Genomic DNA, 20,957 nt, shown 5'->3' on the forward strand with positions numbered 1-20,957 from the left:
CCTTTCATCTTGTGACTTTCTTTGTCTTCTAAGAAAACTGATAGAGAATTGGACACCAAAAACTTATGGGGAGGTAGACAGGGAAAGATTGTACTCTCGAATGGGGCTTGTTTACATCCTGCGGGCAGAATTGTTTGGACATATTTCTGTCAGTAGTACATTGTATTTTTAATGCCATTAAGTAGTGTCCTTTTGTCCTTTCCAGGAGGAAAAGGTTACATCCCTGATTTCTGCTGAAGTAAGGTAAAACTACATATACTGCTTTACTTATTACAAAATATTATTATTTCAAATATATTTGAATATTATCATTTTAAGGAAATTAGGAATTTAGAGTGCCAGAAAATTTTCGTAAATATATTGTGTTACATATTGCATGTATTTACATATTACATATCTTATTTCCAATGATATAAAAATCATGTTTGTTTTCCCATAACCTTATGCATTTTCTTCAGGCTCAAAACCCACAGACCCTATGAATAATATTCAGGTAGAAACACTAGGCTCACCTGCTTCCATGTCAAAAGCAAAGACATAAAATGTAAAGCTATGGCAATTTCAAAGCACAATCACAAAGCGGTCTTCCTGCTGATCAGTTACTACAGCAAAATTGACCAAGACTTGAGAATTTTTTCAGTTATGAACTGTGTGTCAAGTCTGAAATGAAAACCAAAACCTGACAGATTTTGCCACACTTGGGACTGATAATATTTACACTGCTTTGGTGGATATGTACCTTGGATCTCAAAGAGTCTTACCTTTAAGGAACCAATGCCTTCTAACCCTGTTCCCCGTTTTCTCTGCATGTAGGGAAAGTGTTGTTTTTTTGTTTGTTTGTTTGTTTGTTTTTCCTCTGCATTTAAATAAGTATCAACTGCAAAACTGGGATCCGTATCCCAATTCAGAATTCTCCCAATTTTAGAAGTTTGGGATCTACAGCTTTATTTTGGGCACAGTTGTCCTTTCAGACTCTCTGACACGTCAGTTAAGCATTTTCTTAAAAAGTAAATGCCCAGCCCATCACATACTCACAACTTGTCCTGAAAGCAGCTCACTACTTCATAGCATGCCGTACCTGCAGCCCCAGTGTTCTGATAGGGAAAACCAAGACTATAATGATACTTGCATATGTATTCAAATACCTTTATACTTGTTATAACTTATGTGTATATTAAAAGATAATTTTAGTATATACCTGATGCAATTTATTGCTTATCACTTCACGGTTAGGTTGCAGTTCTCAGTTTGAAGGATTTACCCAGCAGAAAACTTGAGGAAATAACAGGGTAAGTCTTATGCAGTCTGGAGTGGTGAATGATATGTGTCCGAAAAATTGTTTATTTGCAATTTTTTACACTGAAAATCTTCTTAAGTATTTATCATTTTTCAAGAGCTTGTCCTGTCTACTTAATGGAGAACTGCAGAATGATACCTTCATGAAATAACACATTAGATCAAAGTAACTCGATTTTCTGTCTCTCTAGTACTGTTTCTATCTGACAGTTGTTCAAGGAGGTATTTGACAGGGCTTTTTAGATGCTGTGTACATCAGTTCACCCATCTGTGGCCCTAATATGTTTCAGTTCCATTTCTACAAATTAAATAAAATTCCCACCTACCCTGATAGGACTGGGCCTTTTATTTGCCATTGCAAAGTCATAATGACAATTCTGCAGAGACATAGTAATAATAAATAAAAAATAAATAAATTGTGAAATCTGGACGTTGCATAACACACTCCATCTCCAGATGGTAAAATAAAGTTGTATGTGAACACTTTCCAGTATTGCTGGGGGAAGGGACGTGGAGAAGAAAAGTCAGGGCTGTGGGTTTGTGCCAGAATTTAAACCCTTGCTTACCAATAACTTTGCAGGGGAAATCTTCTCATTGCTTTCCTTTCTTGCTCCTTCCCAGATCCATCATTTAAGACTTATCTTACAGGATAGAATATAAAATTGCAAAGCAGTAAACTGTAGACAGAATTAGCTTTTTCACAGGATATCTCCTGCTACTGTGGCAATTGGAGGATCACATCTTGTGCTGTAGAACAGAAACAAGTATTTCAGCATGCAGCAAGATAAAGCAGGTCAGGAACTGTCTCCAAAGTGTACGGACACATCCAGGTTTCTACTTCTGAAAAGTTACAGTAAAACTCTTAAGTCCCCAGTCAGGGAGGGGTGTTTGGGCTTGATTTTTTTTTGGCTTTTTAACATTTATGGAATACATGTTTTGAGTTCATATTTTGAGCCCAGAAAAGTTGCAAATGTTCTACACAGTTCTGAATAACACATTCTTTAATTTAAAAATTTTGTTCTTGTGTGAGCTAATGTCACTCTAGACCATAACATCATTTTTCTCCTCCACTGCTTCCTAATGTTGATGTCTTTAGACCAGATCAACCTGACTGGATAGGTGTTAGCTGATGACAGCAAATTAATTATTGTCATCTGACATATAGAGGCAAAAGAAGCATGCAAGAACCAGAAGAATAATATCTCTTCTCTGTGACCCCACCTGAAATTATGTTCCCTCTCTTATCAGTCATAGCCCCATCTCCTTGATACTCCTGAACTGCTGCTGCAGAGTGAGATACTCCAACAAATCATTTCAGTTAGTCATTCTCCAAAGTAATCATCATGCTGTCAGGAACTGAATCAGTCCGCTTATTTACTTTGATAGATCAGCATTGTTACATGGTGGAAGAAAGCTAGAGAAAATGTTGGCACAGTGCTATCCCCTTGATCTTGGTGGAAGTGAGGTTCCTGCTTCTGCAGCTCATCCCTTAGAAAAGTGATCAGGAACCTCAGGGCAAGAATAACCCCAGTCCTGTGTCCTGCACTTCAGCAGAGAACACATTCAGTACAAATGTGTGCCCCGCGCATCATATATTATAACTACTGATGTATCATTTAATATTTACTGTTAAATAGAGATTCTTCCTCAAGAAAAGTAACAACGCAGGAAGAAGGGAGAAATAATTTTTTTAATCCTTCACTTATTACTAGCTTCTCTAGAAAGTGTGAGGCCAGAACTGTGCTTACTCTGATAGTGTTGCATTTAAATCAACCCTTGTCATGAGTGACAACTCCACAGTGCTGTGTCTGCTGCTCTGAATGCACTTCACTTTAGCTGTGGAAAACTGTAGGCATTTACATTAGGAGGTACCTGACCTGACTCTCAATCCCCTGCAAGAGACTGCTGTGCATTAATTCCAGCAAAATTCTTAGACCAAATAAGCTTTAACATTATCTCTCTTCACCATTGTACTATAGCAACATCATCTAAATGTAAGTAATGAAAAACAAACTCTGATTTTAGAAGAATAGTCTTGGGAGCCTTGATTAGCTGTTGCATTCATGTTTTTAATACTTACATCTGCATAAAGCAGTGAGAAGAATAAAAGATCAGGGACAGAGTCAACACAGTTTTGCCAGGCTTGTCAAAATCTCCTTGTCCAAACTTCTTTCTTCTAAAAGCAAGCTCCTAGACTGCAGGGCTTCTTTCACTCTCTGCAGCTGCCTTCAGCACGATGTGCTCTATGACACTCTGGCTTTTCCCTGCCAGCACCTCTTCAAGGAAGGTTACGGCCCTGAGGGCTTGATATGAATGGTGAGTAAAATTTTTGCACTAACTGTAGACATTTGGGCTCTCACCACCACCTTGGATAGCTTATCCACCACTGATTTTGGTGCTGGGCATATTTCATGAGAGAGCCCAGAGGATAAAGTCCCAGACAGAGTCAAGACCCATTGGCAGCACCAGCAATGCCCCAGCACACAGCAGGCTGTGCTGCACTGAGCTGGCCTGCCCAGCTTCCTATGAAGCAACCCATAAGATATCATCTAATAGCAGGTGTCTGTGTATACTATGAGAAAAGAAAAAAAAAAAAAAAAAAAAAAAAAGGCTACTCTGCAGTGCAGTTCTGTTGTCTTTCAGACGGAAATTCCAGGTTCCAAAATGCTGGCTGGCATTTTGAAAATCTTTTCCCCTTAGAGCACAGCCCCGGCACACTCTCCCCTGCTCAAAGCAGGCGCCGTTTGCCCTTCTGTGCTAGGAACATCAGGCTTGCCAAATGTGAAGTGCATTTGACAGGAAGGTGATCTGCTGCCATGAAGATATCTCTCTGCAGCTCCCCTTTTCCACCACACTTCTGCTCTCTTCTAGTTCTTCGAACTGTGGGGTTCAGGACTATGCTGAAGAGCCCCCCAGATCAGCCTGTTGTATAAGTTTGTATTGATTTTCCCTTAAGGTTAGAGCTCAGGCAGTGTTTGCAGATAACCTCCAGTGAATTACTCTTCATTATATCTGCCTTGAAAAGTTTGAATTGCTTGAATAGAGTATCACTGAAAGCTGCCCTCACCCCCAGATTTTCCCTTTTCTCTGTCATGCTTTTTTAATCCTAAAGCACTAAGCCTAATATATGGTTTTGAGAAAGAAAATAACAATACAGCCTTATTGTATGGGGCAACAGCTAGGGAAATTCAGGGAAAGAAAGCTGTTAAATTAAATATACCTCTCACTTGGAAGCAGGCAAATTAGGAGTGAGGGAAAGTCAGGAAAGGGAAACGTTACTTAAATATAATTAAGCAGCAAAATGAGGCAGGATAGAATATCCTGGTTAGATATCTAGATGCGGGGGGAGTGGAGGAATATGCTGGCAATAGAAATATATACCACTATAACTGTAATGAGAGCCATATTTACTTGAAATAGAAGGGAAAAATACAATGATACCAATTTATTACCAAGTTAAAGGAGATCAACAAAGCTCCAACATCTTTTAAAACATAGTATTGATAACAACAAGAGAAAGACTTAATGAGGCATTTCACAGCCCAATGCACTGAACTGCAGAAATTAATATTTAAGGAGAGTCTCAAGTCTTATTTCTTATTTATTGGTGTTTGTTCTGAGATTTCCTTGCAGTAGGGCCTTCTTACAGCGCAGTTTCTTGGCTACAGTTTATTTTGGATAATTATACCATGCCTATCTAAATACATTCTGTTTTTTTGTTTGTTTGTTTGTTTTTATTTTTTGCCTCTCTATGGGTATTTTCTGCTATGTATGAGTCTACGGCTAGGTCTATGCAGGAGTGGAAAGGGAGAAGCGAGGACCTTTCCTTCCTTCCTCTGCTCACCTTCTTGGGCTCACTGAGCATCTCTGTAGACCCAGGCATGGCCTGCCTTGACATGCATTTAAATGATTAACAGTTGGCTAATACACATCCATTTTAGTCATCTTTTGTTTATCACAAAATGTTGCATGATGTTGCAATACAGATATGTGTTTACAGATGAGGACTATGTGCAAAGCGTAAGGGGTGGACTTTCTTTGAAAAATACCAATAGTCACAAATTTTGTAGTCACTATCAGGGAGCTCTCTCTTTCCAATGCAATATGCTGTGAAAAACCACAGAGGAGAGACTGTGATACCCATTACATGTGATGTTTGTGTACATCTGGGAGTATTATAATATAAAAATAAGGTTATAGATGCTGTTGACAAATTGTCCATTTTTTGTGACAAATTAAAGAAGTTGTAGAAGAAATGAACTCACTGTGTAATACCACTGACAGCCTACAGAATAGTGCCAACCCTTCAGAAACCATGGGCTCTTTCAAATGTGCATGAAAATGTGAGCAACCTGCTAACATATTTGATCTTGAAATTGCTGTATTCCCAATAGCATAACCAGAGCTTTCCTGTCCAATTCTATTGCTTCAGCTTAGACCGAAGATAGGAAATGCAGCAATGAGTCACACATTCACATACATTGTACACAAAATTAAAATGTTTAGCCTTTAAATTGCTTTGTGGCACCCTTGCCGTACAGGATTCCTTTTATCAATTTAACAATATGTTTGTGAATTTAATAAGTGCTTATAACATCATGACAGCTATGAAGAAGTTTGTAGCAACAAAAAAAGGGTGAAACATGAACCCAGAACAAATCCGTTACTGAGAATAGATGTGGACCCTAATATTATCTTACAGTACCTTCAGTACCTGAAGGAGGCCTGCAAGAAAGCTGGAGAGGGACTCTTTATCAGAGAGTTTAGTAATAGGACAGTGGCTTTGAACAAAAAGAGGGTAGATTTACCTTAGATATTTGGAAGAAATTCTTTACTATGAGGGTAGTGAGGCACTGGCACAGGCTGCCCAGAGAAACTGTGGATGCCCCATCCCTGGAAGTGTTCAAGGCCAGGTTGGATGGGGCTTTGAGCATCCTGATCTGGTGGGAGGTGTCCCTGCCCATGGCAGGTGGTTGGAATTAGGTGGTCTTTAAGGTCCCTTCCAACCCAAACTATTCTATTGTTCTATGATCTTTGATGTCTTCAAGATGGCATTAAACTGTCCACTGAGCTTTTGTCATGTCTACTGTCTATCATCTCATCTCTTTGCTATTTCCCACTGTGCAACCAAACCAACTCAATAATCAAGTCAAGGATTTTTAGGGGAAGCATAAAGCTGTCAGATACCACTGAAACAACCATTTGCACCATGAGAAAGTACGACAAAAACTTCTGTTCCAGCTTCTGTTTTGCAGGAGTAGAATTACATGTGAGATACAAAGGCAAGTTTTATAAGAACAGAGGCATCTGTCTAGCGCCCTAGCAAAAATCTTTTCTATTTAAGTCCTTTCTTTCAGGATCTGAACTGTTCATCCAGCTTGCTTTATGCTGCAGCAAATCTGCCCGGATATGTCCCAGAGAAACTACTTTACAGTGGTGGAAGCATCTTTTGCAATATGCAAACTATGTAGAATATTTGGTATCCTTTTAAATGTGAGTTCTAATATTAAATAGTTGTGAAGACATTGTGAAGAACTGTACATCTTGTAAAGAACTCTCTCTCCGTGTTTTTCATGGTTCAGAAAAGTTGTGTTTCCATGGCATTCACATGCCCATCTTGCTGATTGCTTTTGTGCTGTCCGGAGGTGCTACATCACAATTGGAAATAAACAGATCTCAATTCAGTTGCTGAATCATAAAGGCAGGGGATTTTTTGTCTTATTTTATTTTTTTAATGAAGTATAGGGACAGACAGTTGAAATCCATGGAACGATTTAAAATATGATCACATGCTCCAACGCACCAAATCAGTTTGAGTGACATTTTTCTTTAAGAAATATGGAAAAAATATCAAGAAAAAATGTTTGAAGTTGACCCAAAACATAGTTTAACTTAAAAGGAAACATTTTATTTCATTCTGACCAACCTGGTTTACTTCTGGTTGTATGTTTTTCAATTTTGTCTTTAATATATATTCATTTCTAAATAACTCATGATATTTTGAAAATGAAAAAAATTGTTTTGATAAAGCTGAAACAGAACATCTCAAGACTTTTTAAAAAATGTTTTCTCTGTGTCCAGAACTTAAATTGTTAAATTTACTCTAAATTCTCAAAAGGTCTGGTCCTCTGAAATGTCTTTTTCCTCTAAATTTCCTAATCTGAAAAGTATTTTCCAGATCTTCCATACCTTCCATTCTAGTGGATTTATTTTTTCATTAAAACATGCACTCCAAAAAGTAAAACAAATTGGTACATATGTTTATAATGTATGAGATACCATAGAAATTTTCTTGCTTCCATACAGTTGTCATGTTTCAGCTAGCTGTGGCTCTACAACCCTTTATCACGTGAGAACCTAGGAATGTGCTTGCAGAAGCATCCTCAAAGTAGGCACTGTACAGTTTAAACATGGGATTCGAAAGTGGTACTGTATGTGAAGACAGAACAGGTACTTAAGTATAAGTACAACTCAGCATATCCCAGCTTTCCCCATAGGTGTTTTGACAACATGTCCTTTGCTAGAGAAAACACCAAAGTCATTTACTGTTCAAATCTCTCTGAAATCAACCAAAATTTCTCCCTTGACTTTATGAGACTCATGTTTTTGCCAGGCGTATGGTGAAGTCACAGGACCATATGGCATGTCAGGGGTTTCACATGCCATGCCTTTACTTACAATGCCAGGGATTTCACCTACAATGGAAAAATTAGGTCACCTGACAGTAAAGGTTGATATCACATTAGGAACTATGACACTCCATTCAGTAAATCCAGGTAGAAAGAATATCAATGGATCAGAAACATGAAAGGCCAAGAATATTTATTCAAATATAAACTGTCATTACATTAGTTACTCTTGATTTTTTTTTTTTTTTAATATTTATTTAGTATGCTTTTCTCTTGGATTTGGTAAACATAATGCTGTATTAGTGTTCCTGCAATGACTTATGCATGTGCATACAGTTGAAGTAATATCACCAAATAACTGCTCAAAACAGCTTTGCAATACAACTTCATGACTTATTCATGAGGCATGCTGTTTGCAAATGAGACCACAAATAACATACACCAAAGGAATTTCTTCTGAATCTCTTCTAGTGGTGCCTGATAACCTATACACAAAGCTGCATATGTTTATATGTTTTATATTATAATTGGTTTTGTACCAAACTATTTCTAGGTGAGTCAGATAATGAGCAATAGCAAAATACTTATCCCAAGCTTCACATTTTGCTACTATGTGCTCCTGGAGATATTAACCATGGCTTTGCTGTTTCTTTCTTCAAACACTAACTGTGATATTTTTATAGGGAAAATATTCTTCAAGTTTCCATCCTTCTTCCCAGTTTGCATCCAAATTGTTTACAGAATAGAGTTACAGAATGCTTGGGCTGATTTTATGTAGAAAATGTATGTATGTGACATTTATCTGCCAAAGATAGGCTTATAAATGTAGTGCCAACAAAAAGACAAAGATTTGTTGTCAACTGCTTCTCTGTATATCAAGGCTCTTCTGTTATGGTGACGTCTGAGAATTTCTTGTGAAAATAACCTTACAGAAAGTCATTTTTCTTTAGGCATATTATCATAACTGTAGAATTTCAAAGCCAGGAATCATTAGTGTACTCATCTGCATAAAAGGTAAGCCTGTTAAGGAAAGACCAGACTTGCTAAGGATTGGTCTTAGGAGAGCTAGTGATTTCCTATACCTGTATCTTCTAAATCTCTTTCTCTGTATAAGTGACTTCTCAGTTTACAGTTCAAGGTTGCAAATAATATTGAATGTTGATAACGTGGATTCTTTGGAAAAAGCAACAAATAAAGGTAAATAATGTTAAAGTCCTGCTTTTATGCAATGTGTTTTTTTCTATTATATCCAAAATAATTTTGAAATTCTCATTTCACTCACAAAAGGATTCAGAACATACTTCCCCATGTCGGTTCACAAGTGTATAAAATAATATTCAGACAGCTTCTTACTGAAACCATTGTTTCTCCCTTCCTCTTTCTACTTTGTTAGTGATCACTATTACGGTGTGTTTTCATACCATATCCTAAAGATACTAATTATTTTCTAAGTAAGATACTCCTCCATGGAGAGAGAAGGTCTAAATTCAAAAAGATGTTGATGCTGCACCATGTGACTTCCATGTGCTCCTTCTGTTGAAACAGTGCTGCATAAGTTACCCTACCTGCCTGCATGATGTTGGAGTTTTGGGCTCCTAAGAACTGGAGTCATGGAAGCCATCAAACTGGTTCAGGTGAGCCTCAAATTAAGTAGGTATGGCAACATAAGGAGATGGAAGTATCTGGTGAGGATTCTTGACCATAAATTATGACATGAGACGAGATGTCAAGGGCTTTCTTTAAGAAGTCAGAGACGGTGATTAATGCATTGTGGCCTCCCTTCCACCTTCTCATTTTGCTAAAGTTAGCGTCAAGATTAGCTGTAGGTGCTCCACGTGCCAGAAGGATGTCGTTACTACTATGTGTTTGGAACAATGAGGTTTTTTGTTTGTTTATTTGTTGTTTTTGTTGGGGGTGTTTACTTGTACAAATAATTGGAGATTCATCTAGTCAGAGGCTTGAACATGACTCTGTGGTATACAGACTCAAACCCTTCCCTGCAGACACTCTTTTTCTCCCTTTTTTTTTTTTTTTAATCTGGTTTACTGTATATTCAATTACTAATGGAAAGTTAACTACCTCCAACAGGAAAGATTGTGATTGCCACCTCTTAGCACAACAGTCCCTGCTGACTTCAGAATTTTGCTAGTTTCTAGGAAACCTGTATCCAACTCTAATTTCTATCAGACAAAATGGAGCTGTAAAAACACGAATTTTCACACCCTGAGCCCGCTAACCAGTGATCATTAGCAAAAACACAATATCTGCATGAAGAAGGCCTTGTATCTTCTGTCTTCTTTGTGAAACGCAGCCTGGTTCTGAGAACATCTAGATAACTTGACCACTGGAAGTGAGATAGGCAGCGGAAAGCCTGCAGTGAAATTTTTGCCTGGGCTAGGACGTGGTGCTATTTGGTGACATAAGGACAGAGCTGCTTTTGCACATGGCTACTGAGAGAAAGGTAGTACATATGCTTACAGGGTATGTGACAGATCAGGATATTAGAATACAAGGATATTAGCAGCACAAAAGGTTTTGACATAGGTCTCTAGAGTGGCAACCACACGCCTCGGTTTCTTTGACAGTGTAGGAGACTCCCCTCAAGCATGGCAAGTTAGGACTAGGCCAGGACAGTGGGAGGACTGTGATCATTAAGACTGTGTAGCTACTCATCAGTTGTTAGAGAAACTTTTGTGATGCAAGAGACTTACTGCTTCTTTTGAGGTAGTAAAATGTTTAAGCAAATAATTTTTGAGTGGATCCAAGAGAATAGACCTAATTCAACAAGACTCTCTAGTACTGTATGATTGCTATGAGTCTACCCCTGACTTAAGAAGGGGAACTTTGAGCTCCTCTTTTCTTTTGTCCATTTAGTATTTCTTGAATGGTTCTCATCTGGGTGTCTGTAAATAAATAATTCTCAATTTTCCCTTAAAGTGTAACGATCACCATGTAGCAACTGAAAAACAGTAGAAGCACACTTGTAAATGAAATTGCAGTTTCCTTGTCTAGTTAAACATAGGATTTAAAACTGATGCTGTTATTCTGAAGTTCACCCTCAAGATGTTTTTACCTCATCTTCAGCTCCATACAGATATCTCCCTATGTGTACAATGGAACCAAGGAGTTTGTCCTTCAGTAATTAGACCCTTGGAGGTTATTATCAAAGCAGAAGCAAACAGCCTGGAGGTTTATACTGACTTTCTGTTATAATAGACCTGTGTGACTATGTGAGAAGTCTGAATAATAATGAAATGCTGCTCCTTATCAGAAATTATTCCAGTGAGAAGCTGGAAGTGACCGAGTTGAAGTGAAAGTTAAATAAGGGTCAGGATAGTTGAGGTTTTGAATCAAAAGAACTTTCTTAGAATCTCCCAAGCTTCATATAACTATTTCCATAGCTTTTTGCTAACAACATTTGGGGACAACCAAATGATCTCATCAATTTCCATTCAGCCACAACATCTTGAAAAAGGAGTGATTTGCTAATTCCTGAAAAGGCAAGACAAAGAAGAGCTCCCATTCACTTACTACTCATAGTGAGGAACCCCTGAGTGTGAACAACCAAAAACATAAGATATACTTTTCTTACATCTCAGTTATTATTAAATGCTAACTAATATTTTAGGGCAATTGAAGGGAAAAAGTCTCAGCCTGAGCCATTTTAATATCATTCAGCATTGGGCTGCTATTGTTTTTCAACATTCTCAAGCATTTTCAGTGTTTATAGATAATATTTACTTTCTTCTGCTCTTATTTTCCTTTGTTGTGGTTGTTCTTGCTGCCTTTGTAGCTAAAAGGCCAGTGCAATTTTTTATTAGAATTACTTGTACTTCCAAGGAACCAAAATCTACCCATATGTAAAATCTTCTCTGCTAGGCTTATATCATAGCTGAATTGGGGGTGAAAAAGTCATTCATTTTGAAGTACCATCAGGTGATAAAGTCATCCTTTATTCATGCTTAGCAACGTGTAGGGGAAGAGGTCTGTGCAGCCTCATGTGAATTTATTTAGATTGAGAGAACTCACTTTGCTTTTGTGAAAGATAATTTCCTCTCTCAACACTGGGACTGCTTTAGAGCTACAGATCAATGCTGGATAAATTTTACCTTCCATGAGAACCTCCAACAGTAACAACTCAGCAGGATGAATCCAATTATACAAAGAAATATAGTGTATTTCTTACAGAACGTAAAAAAGTTTCTTGAATGGCATCTCAGTATTTGCTGAGTTAGAGATTAAGTGTAAATGAAGTTCTTCATTCAGCAAAGACCAGATTCTGTTGTCAGAAAACTTAACTCAGCACAGTTACCTGTTCCAGTTCGTTTGCTGATTTTCTGCTCAAAACCAGATGCATCTTTTAACGGAAGTTCAGTTAAGCAAGCATGACAGAAGCAAAGGGCAAACTGTCATTTTTTAGCAATTAAAGAGTCATGAGAAAATATTCTGAATATAATATTCAGAATGTAGGTATTGTGAATGACATTTTAAAATAACAGGCAATGGATTGTGATATCAACACTAAGCTATCGTTAGGAAAAGAGAGCAGGTCAGAGCTTCGCAGAGCTGCCCAAGCAACGCAACGCATTGCTGATTCTTGTCCTCAGCCAAATATCTTTTCATGCATAAAGTGAGATGGCTACTCAGGGAAATGGGAAGTGAAGAGGAACATGATGGAAAGGAATACAAAATACAAGGTTTTGATTTAATTCTAGTGTTATTAAATGAGTGATAAGTAGTAAGTATAGCAAAAAATAGTAAGCTGAAGCACAGAAAAGTGATGAAGTTCCTTGTTTCTTCTTACTTTTTTTTTCCTTACTAAGCCATTGGTACCACATTCCCTACAGCATTACCTGCCAACTTAAGACTTAATATCAAAAATATTTAAGGAAACGGTATATCATATCTGATAGATTCTCTGCAGGAAAATACTATGCATACAAAATAAATGGCTGGTCCTCTGTACTGGGGAAGCTGATGTTTTTGTGGGTTTGCATAAACTCCTTAAAATTGTGCAAACATCTATGATTTTGTTAATCTACAAACACTTTAAATATCAAATGGAAACAACAGCAAGTCTTAAGAGTATGTCTTTCACAACCGAACCAGACCTATGAAACTACAGTCAGTCATTTCTCCAAGATTTGTTTTTCTGTCAGTCAGAAATGGGTCTTATCATCTTTGGAATAGACAAATAGTGGGAGATTAAAAAATCTATTAATATAGGTCCATAGGAATCAAGACTTTATAAAAACTACTTACAAGCATGGATGAAAAACTATCAAAATACTAAAACTCATGAGAGACGCTATCCTTTGAAGCTTCAAGAAAAATGACAGAAATTGGTATAAAATAGCCCATTCTCCCTCTTATTCCAAGCTGAGATAGATTTTTATTTGTTCTTTTCCGTGTATGATGTGTATGTTCTTTTCCGTGTATGTTCTTTTCTAGAGTGTGTGATAGAAGATCAGGTAGAAGTCAATGTCCTGGGAGGGTCTCAATGGCAGAATAGTGCTGTTGCAACTCTGGGATTTACATGACCAAGATCTGCCCAAAAGTTTTCTTCGTTCACTAGGAATAGATTATGCCTGTAAGAGTACTCTTGTATTGTACTCAGGAGAAGTAATTACATTGGAAGAAGATATATCTAGGCAAGTTTTATTCATGTGTTTTGGTTAATGTCACCACCAATGCAGCTAGGGCACTGTGTTTTTCAGCAAACCTTAGCCTTAGCTAACAAAGAATACTATGACCACTGGAGGAGGAACAGAAATCCTGCTTGTACATTCATAGGTCATCTGTGGTCAGGGGCAGGAATTGGCACAATACATGAGGTACTTTTGAATAGTTCTAATTTAGCTCAGAATTCAGACCTTATTAGCTCTGAGAAGTAAATGTAATTTTCTTTTGAAAGACGCCTCTTGTAACTCATAACCTAGCTCTTTCCTGTATAATAAGTCAAAGAAGATCTTTATTTAAAACAGGAAGTACATAACAGATGGTGGCTCCATGAGCAGTTACATTATTATTGAATAATTTTATTAAGGGACAAAACCAGGACCATTAGGCCATGCAAAGAGTAGAGATTGGTCACATCTAATTCATCGTCTCAAACACAACTGAGGAAATCATGTTAGCTATTAAAAATTAATACAATCTACAGATAAAATTAAAAGTCAAATTTAATGAGTGGGGACTGGATCCTCAGGTGGTTTCTTTCAATAGACTCTGCCTGCAGGAAGTAGATCTTCACTAATGGTCCTCAACTGAGAATAAAAGCTTCCAAACATACTCTTTTTCAGCTATACTATGTAGATAAATTATCATTTATTCCTGCTATACACCTGTAATTTTAATAACTGAACTTATCTGAGTGGATGTCATGACTGCTGACAGAGTATAATGACTTGTGAATCAGCAAATAGTTGCTATCTCCGTCATAGCCTCTGATTTGCCAACTAGCCACAGGCAGAGTAACCTTATCTCCCCCATATGGATTTTATCAGCTGTTTTGTGAGGTTAATAAAATAGTGGAGAGCTGTAAATAAAAAGTTATTGTATGTGTTATATTACCTATAATAAGTAGCAGGTCTGTCACAAACTACAGAACATTTAAATGCAAGAGATGCTCTGTTGGTTCACTAGTCTCTGTGGAGGATGGAGAAACCTCAGAATTTGCTTGGTCTGGGCTCAGGGTGTTTTCTCCAGCCCCTCAGACCACCAGCACTCCTGCTTCAGCTACCTTGGTCTTGTAGCTCGCACCAGACAGGAGTACACAGGGGTATTAGACCAAAAGGCACAAACAAGATCAGATAAAATGAGGTTTTTAGCTTTCACAGATATCAAAGCAATTTCCATCAGGAAAATTGTAAAGACCCACCCACCACTCCTAGTAAAAGAGCATTACTATCTTTGCAGCGAAATACAGTGTGGACGTACCTGAGTCAGTCATCTCAAACTCCCAGCCAATGTGATTTGGTGCAGGGTGGTATGCCTGTACCCGCTGAAACCCAGGAACAGTTTAATGTCAGGTCCAAACAGCTGGTGTTGCAAACCCCCTGGTTCTGCCCTCAACTTAAATTTCAAGCTCAGCTTGCAGATCACCAGTTTTAGTGACCTAAGCTTCAAGTGTATTCATAGCTTCAGGCCTCCAGCAACTCTGTTTTGGACACTATTATGCAACCAGCATCAGACAACAACTGAATGAGGGGCATCTGTAGCTGAAAGCACAGGGAACATTGCCAGCTCCTGTGAAATTTTCCAGAGGGAGAGAAAGTCAGCTGGAGCTGTTGATGTGATGAGGGGAGATACACAAACTCACTTAGAGAGTTGAGGCCCACATAAGAGTCTCATAGCTGCCTGGCTGACCGCATCTCCAGGGTTGCAGACTCTCAGTTGCAGCTGCTCCGGAAAGCCTCCCTTCATCAACCTAATTAGTCTTACCCTGACAGAAGAAAAGGGGAAGAGCAGACAGCATTTGCTTTGCCTAATTCTAGGGCATAAAGCTGTGGTATTTTTGCTCATCTTTCTGCCCTTTGCCTGTGAAAAGAAAATGAAAAATGTGGGAGGTGAGCCTGGTTTAACGTGCTGACCTGAGGGAGGGACCTTTTAGCAAGTAGTAGGCATGTGTAGGAGCTGCATCAGACTAAAGGAGCCACAGGTATGCTACCCACTGTGTGTGTGGACGTGTGGGTAGGAGAGAAGTGCTGCTGCTGCAACATAAAACCCAAACTCCCTTTCTCAGTGAGTTTAGGATCCTCTGTGATATTGAGCCCCTTCATGGTGTGATTGGGCAAAAGGTTCATTCAAAACCTACCACCCAAGGAATATGGCTAGTTTCTTGAGCTGCATGTGCTCATTCTTGAGCTTTATGACTCCACAGAAGATGAGGCCTTTGTCTAAAGTGGCAAACTGGCAGGTGTGGCAAGTGACAAGTCCTCTCAGATCGGCATGGCACCAACAGCAGATGATCTGTGGCAGGCTACAGGAGTACCAGGATGCTGTGAGAGGTGTGTCTAGCAACACTTGCTAGACACATGGAAAGACAACAGTCACTTGCAGCTAGGCCTGGATGTGGTTTTAGATGAAGGATGTGTAGTGAATACAGGTAGATGGGAGTGGTATCTTCCCGAAGTTGCTGTGAATAGCTTGTGATTAAACTTTCTCAGCAAACTTATAGCATGAAATGCTTTTTCCTGGGAGTTATTCAGAGCCTATAAAGAACTCAAGGCTTAATCAGAATCAACTAGTGCCCTCAGGTCTTGCCTCTTGGTTGCCACTTGGAGGCAAAGCAAGCGCTCTCCTGTCTCCAGTAAAAATGAGCTTTCTGCTCACATTCCCTTTTCTGAAATACATTCCAAGAGTGGAGAGGGAGCAGTGTCTTCCTTGTTAATAATTTCTCTGGTTTTCTTTTGGGGCAGATGGGAGTATTATCTCACAAGTGACCTGAGGGCATGCAGTAGCACCCAAAACACACAGGGAATAGAGCCTTGCTACTAGAGAAAATATGAAGTATAAAATGTTTTTTCCTATAAATGCTTCACAAATATATTTGATGTTCTAAGAGATTACTTTAAAGCTGAAAGAGATGTTTTCATGTTTTTTGACTAAATAGTTTTAGGATAAATCATCATGGGGAAGCAGAGGAAGGAAGCTGTATGCCTTAGAGACTACATGCTAATAAATTGACTAAAAGCAAAAACAAAATGCTTAAATATGTTACTGACAACAATCCACAGAAACCATTAAACAAAAGAGAGTCTTCCAATTAAAGTGGGAAACAATGGAAAATATTTCTGGTAAATGTGCCCCTTCCTTTTATTGATGAATGGAACTTTCACTTGTGAAAACGAGATCAAGTAACATTTTGGTTTCCAAGAAAGGAGTGAAAATTGAATTTTGACTGCAGAGTTGCTGTATTAGTAAGGCTTGAATAATACTTTTATTTTACTACATCCAGCACAAACTTACATGTTGTGAGCAATCACATAATGCCAGAAATGTACAGGATTTGCCAAAAGTGATTCCTATTGCAGATGACCATCATTGCAGATATATAAAACAAGAGCTCACAGTGATTAATTAAAAGGTCAATTTCTGCTTGTGACAGGGAGCAGGAAAGCTCACAGAGTAAAAAACTGTCTCTTGGTACAAGTGTCACTGACTGAATTCAACAGAACTGATTTCATTAAGAACAGCAAAATGACTTGATTCACAAGTGCACATGAATTTGTATGAGAAATCTAAGACATAATATAGACTTATGGAAATGTAAGTACTTTTGGATGGATGTAGACACTTCTTACAATGATAAGGTAGCCTCTACAAAGGAAAACAAGCAGCAGTATACTTTAATCTCGTTGACTTGAACCTGGACCCAGGCCCTTCTGCTCTGTTGGGTTCAAGGCATGAACCAAGTGCCAAACTATTAGAGAAAAATGGTTGACCCTAACAGCATGGCTTTCTGATGAGGATGTTCAGGTTGTTTTAGTACCACTGTCTTCAAAATCATGAAAGTTTATTACATAATTGGTGTTAACCGGGTGAGTCTTAATCAGAGGTTTCTTATTCAGTGCTTGGACATCATTTGTTTGGTGAAGTGGAAATAAGCAGTGCATGTGAACTAAATTATATTCTTTCTCCTACTGACAGCAAAAACAGATTAAACAAAATGAAAAAAAAAACAGATGTAATGTTGGAAGAGAAATGTAAAACTTATTTTGGGAGACTTACAGGGGTGATTAGGGTAAGGAAGAAACAAATCTCTTTCTCTGACTGGTCTGTAATGGAAATGTATGCAATCATAAGACAGCATACCCGAACTCATTCTGTTTACCCACATTATCTCATCCAGCCAAAAGAGAATTTGAGTTCTCTGATATGCAATCCACACTGCAACCCACACTGGCTCTTAGACAAACAGCAGTACAGAAGTAATTTTGATATGTCTATACTTGTGACTGAGACCTTTGTACTGTGGTACAACTCCACAGGAGCTTCCAGGGGAGAGACTGACAGGGAGGGGTACCCTAGCAGTCTCTGTGAGTCTTGTCCTCAGGGTGTCCCTCAAACTCAGCCCTGGTAGCAAAAGGGTTGTGACTCCACAGGGATTGTTGCTGCCGTGTCTGTAAAATGGTGCTAAAGGGACATATGGAATGGCTAAATATGTTTATCAATAATTTGGTTTTGGGGTGGGTTTTGGGGGGTTTCTTTTTTTTTCTTTTTCTTTTTTTTTTGTTTCTTTTTCTTTTTTTTTTCCTTTGGAGTTACTGAACCACGAAATGTCAGCCCATATAGTTTCAAAACACTGTGTGGAATTAAACACACAATAACATTAGTTCTGACAGATTTCACAACCAAAATCTCACACAGTGCTCTGAAAATGTATAAGACATTCTGAAGAGTTTAGTAATCAAACCCAGTAGATGGCCAAAAATAATAATACCTATAAGCTTGAAATTAGAAAGCTGCTTTGTCTACTTGTTTGTGATTCTTCTGACATCAGAGTTAAGTGACTTCCCAAACTGAGGTATTCAGTGACATTATAGATTCCCTTGAGTGCCCTAGCCATCTGCAAGGCATTGGCAAGTATGACACACAGCATATGGGAGACCTGCTGCCTTCTGCAATGGCAGCTGTACACCACTAGGAATTTCAAGTGGCGTTGGACACCTATGCTTAGGAAGCTTTGTCCTTTCCCTTAAATCCTGTATTTTTCCATTAATTCCTTTGCCATTAACTGTAGGTGTTAGAACATGTAATAATTAGCTGAGAGTTATTGTTTGTCTTTCACAGGTAAGAGAGGGATATATTATCTGTGAAAGTCTGACCGTCACATGAATTAATTCTGCCTTTGAAAAGTGACAGAAAATGTTATCAACAAAGCTGAAAGGATATGTGGTTGGATGCTTTAATGGAGTCATGTGAAGTCCAGTTTCTTGTGACTATTTGGTATGCATATTACGGGTAGGATGATTCTAGCTGTTTTTTGCCAAGGCAGACCAGTACAGCTTTATGAGAAGTGAGGGGGAAAGATACAATTGTCTGCTTGACTGGTCTGTAAGCGAGCGAGATCTCAAGGCTGGTTTGCCACAGTGGTATTTTGACAAGAAGCCTGCAAGGTTAGGCTCTACCAACAGAACTGCGTTACTGATCTTCATAAAGAAGTTATATAAATGAAGTTGTTTAGCCAACTAAAATGTAGTTGGGGGAACACATGGTAAACAAAACATTTGGAAAGGAAATGAAGTAGGAGTATAAAGCAAATGCTTAAGAGGTAATTCTTTGGTGTGACTTTCCCTGGACAATATCTTCAGCAGCTCTTGGTTAGAAAAGAATAACCATAGTGTTCATTTGGCTGTATTCATCATTCATTTTATGCCTTGTTTTTGCTTTATTATCTGTCCCAGTTGTACAAAACTCACAGTAATAGCTTTCAGGTAGATGTCCAGATATGCAAAAGGAATAGCTGAACAATTTCACCTGGCTCTATACCCAAAAATATTTTTACTGAAAATGAACCTCAATTTGGAAAAATAGAATGCTATTTTGAAAATTGATCATTTTTCAAATACAGGAGAGGATTCATATTTTAGCTTACAATTTATTTTGGTAATAGTCTCTAGTTGTGATTGAAATATATTTATCATTATACTATTTAGATAACTAAGACTCTGAGCTAGAGGCTGTGGAAGTCATTAAAGCCTCTCACTTTAATTTAGTTGGCATTTTATCACACTGTGATTTATTTAGCACCGAGCAGGTTTATTATCCGTTATCTGATATCTATCTATGGAATATGATAGGGACAGTGACAATGTGTAGGAACGTACCTATTTTCCTTTTACTTCTGCGCTGACTCTCTGTCAGTTACCAGGGTTTAAACTTGTCTATGTAAAGTGACTTTCAGTAAGTGTCTGGCACAGATATATGGTCACTTTTCACAGTAAGCGTAAAGACCACTGCCATTAAGAGGTTTTTAAAGACCAGTTGGTAGATAGTGTCTGTTTGGTCATGATAAACATGTTAAGCCGTCACAGTCAAGAACAATAACTCTGTAACTAAGAAAAACTCTGAGAAACCTTACCAGCTTCTTCCAGGATTTGAGAGGTTTTCAAATAGTGCTACAAAGATCTGCCAAAGCCTGAGTCTGTGGATTCGCAGAGGGTTTCATATTGAAAGAGAATCAGATTTTTTTTATATTACTTTTCTGAACTGTTTATTAAAATTCAAACCAGAGCAAACATTCCTCTATAGCAATTTCATATATTCTTGCAAATTCACACTCTCATTCAGCAATTTGAAATGAAGCATGAGGATTGCTGGAGTTAGCATGTTCTTTTCACTGAAACAGCTGCTGTCAGAACAGGTTGTAGCTCTTTGAATCACTTTAACTATAGCACTAATGGCATTAAGTACAGGTGCATGGGTCAACAAGGTAGTACCTTCCATGATTTCCCTAGAGCCGCTCAGAATAATGACTAATGATGCTCAGAATAAGGGAATTACCAAAGTGAGCAAGTAGCTTCAAGACCATCAGAGCTCCATTATGGGTTGGAGCACTGTTGTAAGTTTGATAGGTCACAATTTGATTCTTCAAGTGCCAAATGGAATGAGTCTGCTATTGCTGGGCACAGAATTGGACAATGTGTTTTACAGAACAGCTCACAGCTTTTAGCCTAAGTGATAGAAGAATTAAGTTTCAAGGGTGTTCAGGTCTTATGTAAAAAGTCTGGCAGTCTTCTCTAGGTTGTAGCTGTTAAAATGACTGCTACAGACAACTTTGAAAATAGCATCATTTAAAGCACTTACTGCACTCTTCGTGGCCGTCAGGTATGGTACATGATATACAGACTAGGCATAATAACAAAAAATAATGGACCTGGGTAATACTGTTCCCTACTTATGTAACAGAAGCATTTACAAATTAGTTCATTTTTTCAAATAATTGCTTTCAGACCTCTGTTTAACCATTATCATTTTTTAATATGTGCCAGTATTTAACATTTTGTACTTCCCAGGGTTTTAAATATC

At 38.1% G+C, this 20,957-nt stretch overlaps 1 long non-coding RNA gene across 5 annotated transcripts in view; it reads left to right on the top strand.

The window, feature by feature from the left end:
- The window catches only part of LOC121068952, a 65,848-nt gene that overhangs the window by 21,783 nt on the left and 23,108 nt on the right, over nucleotides 1–20,957 (top strand). For all 5 annotated transcript variants that reach the window (XR_005819161.1, XR_005819159.1, XR_005819160.1 and 2 more), the window contains 2 exons: nucleotides 206–243; nucleotides 1,234–1,289. This is a non-coding gene — a long non-coding RNA (uncharacterized LOC121068952). The remainder of the gene's footprint in view (nucleotides 1–205; nucleotides 244–1,233; nucleotides 1,290–20,957) is intronic.

This window comes from Cygnus olor, chromosome 4 (genome assembly GCF_009769625.2).
Source record: "Cygnus olor isolate bCygOlo1 chromosome 4, bCygOlo1.pri.v2, whole genome shotgun sequence".
NCBI classification, from domain to species: Eukaryota; Metazoa; Chordata; class Aves; order Anseriformes; family Anatidae; genus Cygnus; species Cygnus olor.